This window comes from Salvelinus namaycush, chromosome 2 (genome assembly GCF_016432855.1).
Source record: "Salvelinus namaycush isolate Seneca chromosome 2, SaNama_1.0, whole genome shotgun sequence".
Classification (NCBI taxonomy): domain Eukaryota; kingdom Metazoa; phylum Chordata; class Actinopteri; order Salmoniformes; family Salmonidae; genus Salvelinus; species Salvelinus namaycush.
The window spans coordinates 12,702,138-12,715,315 of record NC_052308.1 but is presented as its reverse complement, the minus strand read 5'-3'; positions in this window follow the sequence as shown (position 1 = coordinate 12,715,315).

Here is a 13,178-nt window from a genome sequence, read left to right as displayed (position 1 = left end):
TACCAATATCAAATGAACCAGGGCTTTTACAGTACTGAAGGTTCCCATTTATTAAATATTCCAATAATGATATGTTTGTAAATCTTGTGTAAGACCCTCTTTTTTTGTTTTGTTGTTGTGATGTCCGTTATCAGTGGTTAATGGACGATGAGGCATTCTGGCAGCAGGCAGTTGCCTAATTGCCTGGAGCACAACAGTGGGAGAGTAATTACAGGGACACAGAGGAGTATATGACTTCATGACTGGCACCATTTAATGATAATGGGGTGCAACTCACAGTAATGTGGTCAGCCAATCACACTGGACTGGCTGAGACACATCTCAATGCAAACGAGCCATGACTGGAATACAGAGTAGCAGCTCGCCCACACAGCTCAGCACCGCTCAACACGGGAGTATGCATATCATTATGACTGTGACCCCCCCTCCTCCACCCCCCGCCACCTGCAGTGCCATGATTATGTCACCACGGATGGACAGGTTTAATTCTAGATAAACTAATCTCCTCCTGCTAGTAAGCAGTGGATGAATACTCAGAAATATCTAAGCTTTTACAAGCACAGATTGTCCTTTATGATGGCACAATGAAAAACTTTGCATTGACCTTGTCTAAATTTCACAAGTACCAGTATTCATAAACTAATTAGGAATATGCCCATTATATTAGACAGTCATTGCACATCATATAGACAATCGGTAAAGGGGATTATATACTGGTCTGGGTTATGTGTTATGTCACTCCTTATCATTTGAATTAAAAATAGAATACTGACTTCCTGACAAATTACACAGTTTTGAAACCTAAATGTACACTTTTTGCCTTCAGAACAGACTCATTTTTTCAGGGCATGGACTCGACAAGGTGTCGAATGTGTTCCACATGATGCTGGCCCATGTTGACTCCAATGCTTCCCAAGGTTGGGTCAAGTTGGCTGAATGTCCTTTGGGTGGTGGACCATTCTTGATACACACAGAAACTGCTGAGTGTGAAAAACCCATCGGAGTTGCAGTTCTTGATACACTCAAACTGCTGCGCCTGGCACCTACAACCATACCTTGTTCAAAGGCACTTAAATATTTTGTCTTGCCCATTATCCCTCTGAATGGCAAACATACACAATCCATGTCTCAATTGTCTCAAGGCGACAAACTGACACGTTTTCATTTTGGTCAAAAACAACTTTATATCGAAGAAATGCCTTTGATTTCGATGCGAGAAGACCATTAGACCCAAGATCGCATGTGATCGGGGATTTCTATTGGAGAATCAGTTTTAGCCTATCTTCATACTGTAATGTCTTTGGTTAAGGTTAAGGCTTTTTTAAAATCTGATTTTAAAAGAAGATCAATTGAAGAAATAGGCAGGTTTATGACTTTGTGGCTATGGTAACTAGTGATGACCTGCATTATGGGTAACTAACATCACAACAGTAGCTAATCAAATGTGTTGTACCGTGATGCGTTGTTATGGAGGTAAAGTCAAGCTGAAAACATAAGAGAAACTGATCAAACTTGCATTAGGTTTGCATATAAATGATTATAGCTACATCGATTTAAAACTTGTATGAACTAGCTAGCCAGCAAATTTGCCAAATATCTTGAACAATGATATCGTCTTCAGAATTTACCAACACTGGCTCTAACTTTTGGTTAGCTAGCCAGTTAACGTTAAGATCAAGTTGCTTGCTCTTCTCGTCTGAATAAATGAGCGCCTTGCGAGAGCACAACAAAGACTTATTGATGCAGTTGAGGCACCAAACCAGAAGAGTATTGACTATCCAAGGCAGCTTGGAGACTGACTCGGATGGGAAGACAACAAAAAACCGAGGTCAAACTAAAGAAAACAGACCCCCTGCAAAGACCATGATGACCTTGGTACTGCCAGGTCTGCTCTCAGCAAACCTACTGTACAGTTCAAGGAGAGAGACAACACTGAGACACAGGCCATAGCCCCACAGAGAACTGGATGTAGATAGCAAGCTAGCTAGCTATGTCAGGTGAATGCAAAATAACTGATGCCAGAGTATTTTTACATGCAAACTAATAATTCAATATTAAACTGATTATGTCAGATGGCAGAGTATGGCATTAGTCATGTAAACAGTTTACTCTGCTTGCAGTGGCGGTCGGTGACGTTTAATTAAGATGAGGGAGGACTCCATTTTTTTTTATGAGCATGGCCTTATTTCTATTACAGCATATTGGATGACTCTCATTCATATTCCATTCACCCAGCTCAATGTAACATCGATAGGTTTAGGTTATTACATTATACTTGAGTTTTCCCCTGTACCCATCATAAGGTTGCTACATCCTAGCCTATGAATGAAAGTTTACAACGTAGATTTATTTTTAAAATTTTAAAATTTCACCTTTATTTAACCAGGTAGGCTAGTTGAGAACAAGTTCTCATTTACAACTGCGACCTGGCCAAGATAAAGCATAGCAGTGTGAACAGACAACAACACAGAGTTACACATGGAGTAAACAATAACAACAGTAAACAGTAGATGCACAGGTTGAGACACAATTTTTAGTAATCAAGTTGACAGACAGTGACACATTCAATTCCACCTTGCACCTTGCAATTCCACCCTGCATCTAGATGATCTAGGGTGTAATCATTAGTCCAAGCGTCGCAAACTAGAGTTTCTATTGGAGAAATACAGGTATGTTTCTCCCCGTTTCGTTCCGTTTTCTTCCGTTTAAGAAATATTTTTCAACATAATCGTCGGAATGAATACACTCCTGATCAAATGGCCACCGGACTATTTACATTGACACCCAACCCCCTCCATTTGTTTTGTAAACTGCTGCTACTCGCTGTTTATTATCTATGCATAGTCACTTCACCCCTACCTACATGTACAAATTACCTCTACTAACTTGTACCCCCGCACATTGACTCGGTACCGGTACCCCCTGTATATAGACTCGTTATTGTTATTTTATTGTGTTACTTTTTATTATTTTTTACTTTAGTTTATTTAGTAAATATTTTCTTAACGCTTCTTGAACTGCACTGTTGGTTAAGGGCTTGTAAGTAAGCATTTCACGGTAAGGTCTACACTTGTTGTATTCTGAACATATGACAAATAAGGTTTGATTTGATTTGAAACACAGTTCACTTTCATAGCAGCCACATACAGCATGATCACTTTGCTCGTTAATTCCTTCTCGCATCTACACGCTCTCCTCTTCTCACCTTTTCCCTTCACTTTTGGACTTCAGCGCACAACACATCAGCTGTCTGTGACCAGTCGAAAAAACCTTTCCAAGCCAAACCCTCATATCATAACCGCTAAACGCTAACCGCTACACACAGCCTACATCATTGTCACTATATTAGCTAACGTCATAGTCAATATTGCTACTAGAGCTAACGTGCTAGTAAACCCGCTACAATATTGCAGTACAGTGTATAGTCAGCAAGCAGTGAAGTGAGTTTGGAAAAACTTTAAGTATGCATCTTATAAATAGTTTTCACATACAAACGTTATATGTCCGAACTCAGAATAAAAAAGTATTCGCAAAAATAACATGGTCATTGCCGATTTTCTGCATTCATCAAAAGTCCCATCAGAATCCTGACTTCAGATGTTTCCATGTAAACAAGATTATTAGGGAAATCGTTCTTCTTGCAAAGCATGTAAATGTTTCAAACAAACTATTATATTAACCTTATTATCCACAATAATCATGTAACTGTGCTCTAGACTAATGTTGGCATATCAGTCACATCATAAGATTTCCATAGAAAATAATGCTGAACCCGTTTTCCTCAGGTGAGGCAGAGGAATCTGTGAAAGTCCACCATCCCTTAGAACACACTACTATTTACACAGGACACAAGCTCAAACCAGGCCAAGCTGCAGAACACACTACTGTTTACACAGGACACAAGCTCAAACCAGGCCAAGCTGCAGAACACACCACTGTTTACACAGGACACAAGCTCAAACCAGGCCAAGGTGCAGAACACACTACTGTTTACACAGGACTTTTTCAAGATCGAGCCAACGGCTGTCTTGCAAGTCTGGTCAGATCACTGGATATTAGGAGGGCCTTTAGAAGGCCCATTCTCTATAATCAGGAGAGTGAACGGGTGATTTTGTTATTACAGAAGTGGTGTATGGACAGTTCTGTTCAACTCCATTACTATGCAATTAAAAAGCAACGACTAGGCTAATTTCCAATGGTCTAATTTGTTAGTCCTAATACAAAGTTGTTACTGTTGCAATTACTCTGTTACTATTATCATAGACCATTTAAAGAAAGACAGGTATATCTTCTCCCACTAGATGGCACTGTATCATCAAAGTGGAGCAATACAACTGCTTGATCCCACTGAACTCAATGCTGTGTTTTTATTGAGCAGCACATTTCACCTTTTATAGCCTCATTAAAAATGTTTCCCTCTTCTTGTGTCCATAGAGGGAGGTGGGTAACGACACATTCCAATCCCCTGGACTGGAGCAGACGTCAGCCTCAGAGAGACAGCAGCCTTTACTTGGCTATGACTGGATAGCAGAAATGAATTCTACACAGAAATAAAGCTAACCCAACCAGTTTAGTTGGGTAGCAGCTGAAATGTTTATCTGTTTGAAATTGATACACTGTTTTCCCTCCTCCCTTAGGGATTGTGGATGCATAGAGCTCCATGACAGTGATCTGCACACTTCCACAGGTCAACAAGCAGGCTAAGTGCATTTACTTAATCGAATATATTTTTCTTGAGCTGTGAATATGATTTGGGGTTCAAGTATTTTTAACCAAAAGAATATGAGGGCTATGACTGAAATAGCAAAGTATTATTATTTGATGAATGACTGTTGATATACCCTCCTTACAGATGATCTGAAGAGGACCTCTCACCCCCATCACTGTCAATACAGAAGGAAAACCCCCAGCACACCATGGGCATTCACCAAGTGTATGAGTAACTGTAGCAGGTTTTTGGATTAGACCTACATAATGTCACTATTGCTGACTGAAGAAGAGACCCTGAATAACTGTCCTGTCTGAATCTGATTCTCCTTGTTGTTTATGTACGTTCTGTTACAGGATCAGCAGCCGACTGTTCCCAACCATGTTGGATTTGTATTTATTAAGGATCCCCATTAGCTGCTGCCAAGGCAACAGCTACTTGTCCTGGGGTCCAAAAATATTAAAGCACTTACATTACATATAAAACATATTAAAGCACTTACATTACATATAAAACAAAAGATAAAACAGTACATCATATAACATTATTACATCACTACATGTCTACAATACAAAATGTTTAATACCACCATACAACAATGTCACAATGCATGATGGTGCATTTGTCTGTATCTTTGTGTGTGTTTCTTCACAGTCCCCGTTGTTCCGTAAGGTGTATTTTTACCTGTTTTATTTTTTTTTATTATACTGCTTGCATCAGTTACCTGATGTGGAATAGAGTTCCGTGTAGTCATGGCTCTGTGTAGTACTGTGCGCCTCCCATAGTCTGTTTTGGACTTAGGGACTGTGAAGAGACCTCTGATGGCATGTCTTGTGGGGTGCATGGGTGTCTATGTGCAAGTATTTTAAACAGACAGCTCGGTACATTCAGCTTGTCAACACCTCTTACAAAAACAAGTAGTGATGAAGTCAATCTCTCTTCCACTTTGAGCCATGAGAGATTGACATGCATGTCATTAATATTAGCTCTCTGTGTACTTTTAAGGGCCAGCCGTGCTGCCCTGTTCTGAGCCAACTGCAATTTTCCTAAGTCCCTCTTTGTGGCACCTGACCACACTACTGAACAGTAGTCTAGGTGTGACAAAAATAGGGCCTTAGGACCTGACTTGTTGATAGTGTTGTTAAGAAGGCAGAGCAGCGCTTTATTATAGACAGACTTCTCCCCATTTCAGCTACTGTTGTATCAATATGTTTTGACCAGTTTACAATCCAGGGTTACTCCAAGCAGTTTAGTCACCTCAACTTGATCCATTTCCACATGATTCATTACGAGATCTAGTTGAGGTTTAGGGTTTAATGCATGATTCATCCCAAATACAATGCTTTTAGTTTTGGAAATAATAAGGACTAACTTATTCCTTGCTACACATTATGGAACTAACTGCAGCTCTTTGTTAAGTGTTGCAGCGATTTCAGTTGCTGTAGTAGCTGACGTGTATAGTGTTGAGGCATATATAGACACAACGCAACACAGAGTGCCTGGATACAGCCCTTAGCCGTGGTATATTGGCCATGTACCACAAACCCCAGAGGTGCCTTATTGCTATTATAAACTGGTTACCAACGTAATTAGAACAGTAAAAAGTAGTGTTGTTGTTGTCATACCCGTGGTTTACAGTCTGATATACCCCGGCTTTCAGCCAATCAGCATTCAGGGCTCGAACCACCCGGTTTATAATCTCTGTTATTTGTCAATTGCTCATTCTCATTGCTTACCTGGCCAATAGTTCAACCACAAGTTTTAGTTCCCATCACAAGCCTTTGATGTTCCCTACAGCATTGTCTGTCAGGCTGGTCCAACACAGTCCCCAGCACTGTGCCCCAGCTCAGCAGCCTGGATCTGAGGAGCTGTGGATACGACGGCAGCATCCCTGGATTCCCCTTTACACAGCCACAGTCTAAGGAGCAGCAGGTGAGCCATTGCAAGATGTAAGAACAGATATCACAAGTCTTGGTGTTCATGGCAAAGCTTTGTGTGTCTTATGTTAGCATGTGTTTGTTTGGCATACTGGTATGGAGTGTGTCTGGTTAATATATACTGTATATCTATTTTTTTTCTCAGGATATCTGTGTCCAGAGTGTCTGGCAGCCAGCGCTCAACATGTCTCGTTTTCCCCCTACTGTTTCCAGGGCCTGCCTCCCAATCGCAAACCACACAGGCCGTCCTAACCTGTGTTCTTACAACCTAACAGCACTGTAAAATCTGTGTTAGTTGGATGATTTCATATTATTACCCGACTGAAATCTTTAATAATGATGACAAATTGAACCTCAGCAGTTTTTAAGTAGGATTCTGATTGACACTGTGCCTATTGAATCATTTTTAAAATTTTAATTCAACCTTTATTTAACTAGGCAAGTCAGTTAAGAACAAATTCTTATTTACAATGACGGCCTAAACCGGCCAAACCCAGACGGCGCTGGGTCAATTGTGCACCGCCCTATGGGACGCCCAATCACGGCCGGTTGTGATACAGCCTGGATTCGAACCAGGGTGTCTGTAGTGATGCCTCTAGCACTGAGATGCAGTGCCTTAGACCGCTGCGACACTCGGGAATCCACTCGGCAGCCATTAATGTATCTACATTTGTAAAATACGTTTATATTATGTGTTAAGTGCATTTGATTTTCATGTTCGCAATACTGAGCAACTGATTTTCAAGGGTTTTTCTTTCTTTCTTTTTTTACTATTTTCTACATTGTAGAATAATAGTGAAGACATCAAAACTATGAAATAACACACGGGGAATCATGTAGTAACCAAAAAAGTGTTAAACAAATCAAAATATATTTTAGATTCTTCAAAGTAGCCACCCTTTACTTTGATGACAGCTTTGCATTCTCTTGGCATATCTCAAGAAGATCTAAATGCATGTCTCCATGAAACTGATTAAGATCAAATGGTTGGTATGCAGATGCTGCATGGATGTTTCACTAGGTCAAATCGGAAGATTGATCATTCACGATTTACAGTGAGAAATATGAAGGGACGGTGATCAAATGTGTGCGTAAATGAAAGAAACACATGCGCAGAACGTGATTCAGATCTTCAGCTCTGGGGAAAAGGGATCCAGGGGGGCGAGACAGGGAGATTACCTACACATCCGCAGCCTCTGCCAAGTTAGAAAGCATTGGATTGGTGTAAACATGGGCAAGAGAGAGTTTCATTCCACCATATTCTTTGCACCAGTCTCCACGCTATTTCTTTTAAATCCAACTCACATTGAGATTGACTTTATAATTCTAACCTGACCCATTACCTAATGTATTACGGCCCTCACTGCAAGAAGTTACATCCCAAAAAACACACACAAAAACTATACAACACAAATGGCTCCTAGCCATGTATTCTTTCTGTCCCGAACATTAAAACTGAAACTAAATAATACAAAAATGAAAGAAATATTTTAACGCAAGTAAAATTAACTTGTAAATCCAATTTGAAAACTAACTGAAACTAAACTAGAATATTTTGAGGAAAAAATAACATTAAAACACAAAACTATAATAACCTTGGTGTAATTACTTCTGTCGAGATGCCCTCAATTTCATTAATTTTATTTGTCAGGCCTGACAATGTTCATAATTAATGAATGTGTCTTTGATAATCCCAAATGAAATTAGCTTTCACCTAAAAACGTTTTAAATAAAGGTATGTTGATGTCTTTGTGGTGATGGTTTATTGGGTTTCAAGAGAGACAAATATAGCTGACATTTGTGTAAGTGTTTTGCATACCTTAGAGGCAATTTGACTTGACTTATTATAACAGGGGTTTTCAAACTGGGGTCTGCAAATTATTATTCTAACAATACATTTTTTTAATTTTTGGTGCCCTGACTTCCTAGTTAATTAAAGTTTACATGATTAGTTTAATGACGTAATAATTACACAGAATTAATTTGATAAAACAAGTCATCACATTTAATGATAGTCCAGACACAACACTGGGGAAGTAGATAAATGGCTTCATTGACAAAATCTCGATCTATCCCTTTAATAAGGCAAAAATTACAGTCATTGGAACGAATTACAGGTTTTTTACTGTATAGAAAATTCTCAAGCTGGTCATCAAAGTGGTAATTTTCAGGATGGAAAAACAGTTAGTGCCAACTTAAATGACCAAAACCAGATAGAAAGCATGCACAGCAGATGTTGAACTATATCTATTCTTAAAGCGGCAGGTAGCCTAGTGGTTAGAGCGTCGGGCCAGTAACCGTAGGGTTGAAATATCGAATCCCCGAACTGACAAGGTAAAAATCTGTCGTTCTGCCCCTGAACAAGGCAGTTAACCCACTGTTCCTAGGCCATCGTTGAAAATAAGAATTTGTTCTTAACTGACTTGCCTAGTTAAGAAAAATTTTAAAAAGCTGCAAGATTTAACTTTTTGGGGACCCAACCAAATTCACAAAGAAATGTGAGTTAAGGTGCATTCGGAAAGTATTCAGACCCCTTGACTTTTTCCACATTTTGTTACGTTACAGCATTATTCTAAAATGGATTAAATCGTTTTGTTTCTCTCATCAATCTACACAGAATACCCCATAAAGACAAAGCAAAAACAGGTTTAGAGATATTTGCACATGTATATAAAAAAAACATGAAATATTAAATTTACATAAGTATTCAGACCCTGATTTCAAGGTTTTACTGTTAACCTATAAAGCGTTACATGGGCTTGCTCCTACCTATCTTTCCGAGTTGGTCCTGCCGTACATACCTACACGTACGCTACGGTCACAAGACGCAGGCCTCCTAATTGTCCCTAGAATTTCTAAGCAAACAGCTGGAGGCAGGGCTTTCTCCTATAGATCTCCATTTTTATGGAATGGTCTGCCTACCCATGTGAGAGACGCAGACTCGGTCTCAACCTTTAAGTCTTTACTGAAGACTTATCTCTTCAGTAGGTCATATGATTGAGTGTAGTCTGGCCCAGGAGTGTGAAGGTGAACGGAAAGGCTCTGGAGCAACGAACCGCCCTTGCTGTCTCTGCCTGGCCGGTTCCCCTCCACTGGGATTCTCTACCTCTAACCCTATTACAGGGGCTGAGTCACTGGCTTATTGGTGCTCTTTCATGCCGTCCCTAGGAGGGGTGCGTCACTTGAGTGGGTTGAGTTACTGACGTGATCTTCCTGTCTGGGTTGGCGCCCCCCCTTGGTTTGTGCTGTGGTGGAGATCTTTGTGGGCTATACTCGGCCTTGTCTCAGGATTGTAAGTTGGTGGCTGAAGATATCCCTCTAGTGGTGCGGGGGCTGTGCTTTGGCAAAGTGGGTGGGGTTATATCCTTCCTGTTTGGCCCTGTCCGGGGGTATCATCGGATGGGGCCACAGTGTCTCCTGACCCCTCCTGTCTCAGCCTCCAGTATTTATGCTGCAGTAGTTTGTGTCGGGGGGCTAGGGCCAGTTGGTTATATCTGGAGTACTTCTCCTGTCTTATCCAGTGTCCTGTGTGAATTTAAGTATGCTCTCTCTAATTCTCCCCTTCTCTCTTTCTTTCTCTCTCTCGGAGGACCTGAGCCCTAGGACCATACGTCAGGACTACTGGGCATGATGACTCCTTGCTGTCCCCAGTCCACCTGGCCTTGCTGCTGTCCCAGTTTCAACTGTTCTGCCTGCGGTTATGGAACCCCTACCTGTCCCAGACCTGCTGTTTTCAACTCTTAATTATCGGCTATGAAAAGCCAACTGACATTTATTCCTGATTATTATTTGACCATGCTTGTCATTTATGAACATTTTGAACATCTTGGCCATGTTCTGTTATAATCTCCACCCGGCACAGCCAGAAGAGGACTGGCCACCCCTCATAGCCTGGTTCCTCTCTAGGTTTCTTCCTAGGTTTTGGCCTTTCTAGGGAGTTTTTCCTAGCCACCGTGCTTCTACACCTGCATTGCTTGCTGTTTGGGGTTTTAGGCTGGGTTTCTGTACATCACTTCGAGATATTAGCTGATGTACGAAGGGCTATATAAAATAAACTTGATTGATTGATTGATTGATTCAGAACTTTGTTGAAGCACCTTTGGCAGCGATTACAGCCTTGGGTCTTCTTGGGTATCATGCTACAAGATTGGCACACCTATACTCAAGTAAAAGTCACCCAGTAAAATACTACTGTAGTAAAAGTATCTGGTTTTAAATATACTTAAGAATCAAAAGTAATAGTACATGCTAAATTATACTTAAGTATCTAAAGTGAAAGTAAATGCAAAAAAGTCATGTTAACAACGGCCGTTATGGTCGCTCGTCACTAAAGCGCTGCATATTTTATTACATTATTTTAAAAAGGAACTCTTAAACAACAAACCCAAGACTGACTAACAATGCCGAGTACCCAAGGAGGTAAGGTAAACGGCGCTTCTCAGACTTCTTCCCCTACAGTTAAGTGTCAGAAGACCGCCCTCAGCACTGAAACTAAGGCCTTCATAGCTGGCGCAATTTCTGAGGCGTTAGCCAAGCAACAGAACTCTCTCAAGGATATGCTACAACGGGTGTTAGCTGAGGCGGTGGAACCACTCAACAGAAAACATCAAGAGACTTTCGCGGCTGTTGAAGCTATTACAATCAACGTTGAGAGAAGGATGAAAGTGATTGACAATCTGCCTACTAAAGTGGACAATCTGCAAGGTGAAAATAGGGAAAGCAAACGGAAAATCAACGACTGTTCTTCACAACTGGAGAAGATGCAGCTCAAGATGGCAGAAAAGGGCGGACCGCTCACGTCGCTCAAATGTAAGATTAATTTATTCAAAAGAAGGAGACGAGACTGACGATCCCATTGAATTCCTACAGATCCCTAAATGGATCCCATCAATATCTCACAAAGTTGAAATAGAAAGAGCCAATCGCATCTACTCGGGACCTGGAACTAGTAATGCTTCAGACAGACCCGAGGACGCTGATCTTCAAGGTCCACCGATACAACGACCACCAAGCCATTCTACAAGGAGCCAGAGCAGCAGAGTTCATTCACCATGACGGTACGGTTCTGCGGTTTTTCTACAGCACACACACCTCTCAACGCTGCAAAGTCTTCAACGAGGTCGGGAACAAACTCAGACTGAGAGGCATCCAGTCATTCCTCACCTATCCAGCAACGCTCCGGGCCACACACAGGGGAGAGTGTCTGTCATTCACCACAGCACAAGACGTTGAGGAGTTTGTGGCATCACTGGGCGAGGACAACCACGAGCACTGCAGTGAGCACCACGCCACTGGTCCTGTTGTGAGGAGGAAGACTCAACAACGGGGCCATGCAAGCACCGGGGAACCTATGGATTAAGTGAACTGGTCAATATACTTTTTCCACAACTCCAAGGAGTTTTGAGGAACATTTGATCTAATTAACTTTACTTGTGATCATTATGAACTTCGACAACGGAGCACCAGCAAGCTAGCTAGCGAGAGAACTAGCTTTCCAGCTAGCTGGGTGATTGGGAAAGTTAGCTAGCTAACTGTTAGCTAGCTAACCAATTATCTCTTCAGTAGTGTTCAGTATAACCTACATGTTGTTGAAAGTTTATTTAGCTTCTATAAACTAAAATTGTATTTTACAACTTAGTTACGTTTACAATGTCGTGTGATAACTTTGTCTGGTGGTAGCTGGCTAGCTAACTGGTCTCATGTTGCTATGACAACAACTGCGTAGCTAGAGAAGTCAACTATCGCCACTGAATTATTTAGCAAGTTAACGTAAACTCACTCACTTTTGTACATTGCCTTGGTCCGTACAATTGACCTTATTTTAGCGCCCCAAAAACGTAATACTTCCTGATCAACTGTAATGTCAATACCATTGTAAAGCACAATTTCTTCCCTTTCCAACAGAATTCATGCCGAGACCTCCACGCTGCCCGTTTCTGCATGATTGAAGAAGGCAATGAGCTCCTTCGGTTCTTTTTGAAAATGGCGGGTGGGGAAGCGAAACTAATGCGTGATAGTGAGAAGGAGAGGAGATGTGTGGGAAAACGTCTTTTTTTCACTCAATCTGTCCAACTTATCACCTTATCGCCTCTAAAATGTAAATAAAACACTATAAAGAGTTTATATAATGTGTCATTACATACCTATTTGAAGGTTTGTGTCGAATTTGAATCGGGTTTTTAGGGCGGTGCTAAAGTGATCTTCAGAAGTAGACAGCGGCTTTGAGAGTGACGATCGCTTACAGTGATGATGCAAAAAAATAACTAGGTATCCCCCCCCTTAACTCCGTCACTGTCCATTTCTTGTTTTTAAACGATGAGAGAAGTGCTACACCTGGTAGAGAGAGATTGTAAGACAGAAATAGTTGCTTTATGTGTGCTGTACGTTACGGCATGACACGTCACGATGTAACGGAGGGTCAGTTTTTTTCAACTTTTCTCCAATACTATAGAGCCATTACCATGTCGATCAACGCTTGAATAGAAACGTAGTTCACACCCCAGATTTGGAAGTCAACACAGTCGCTACAGTCC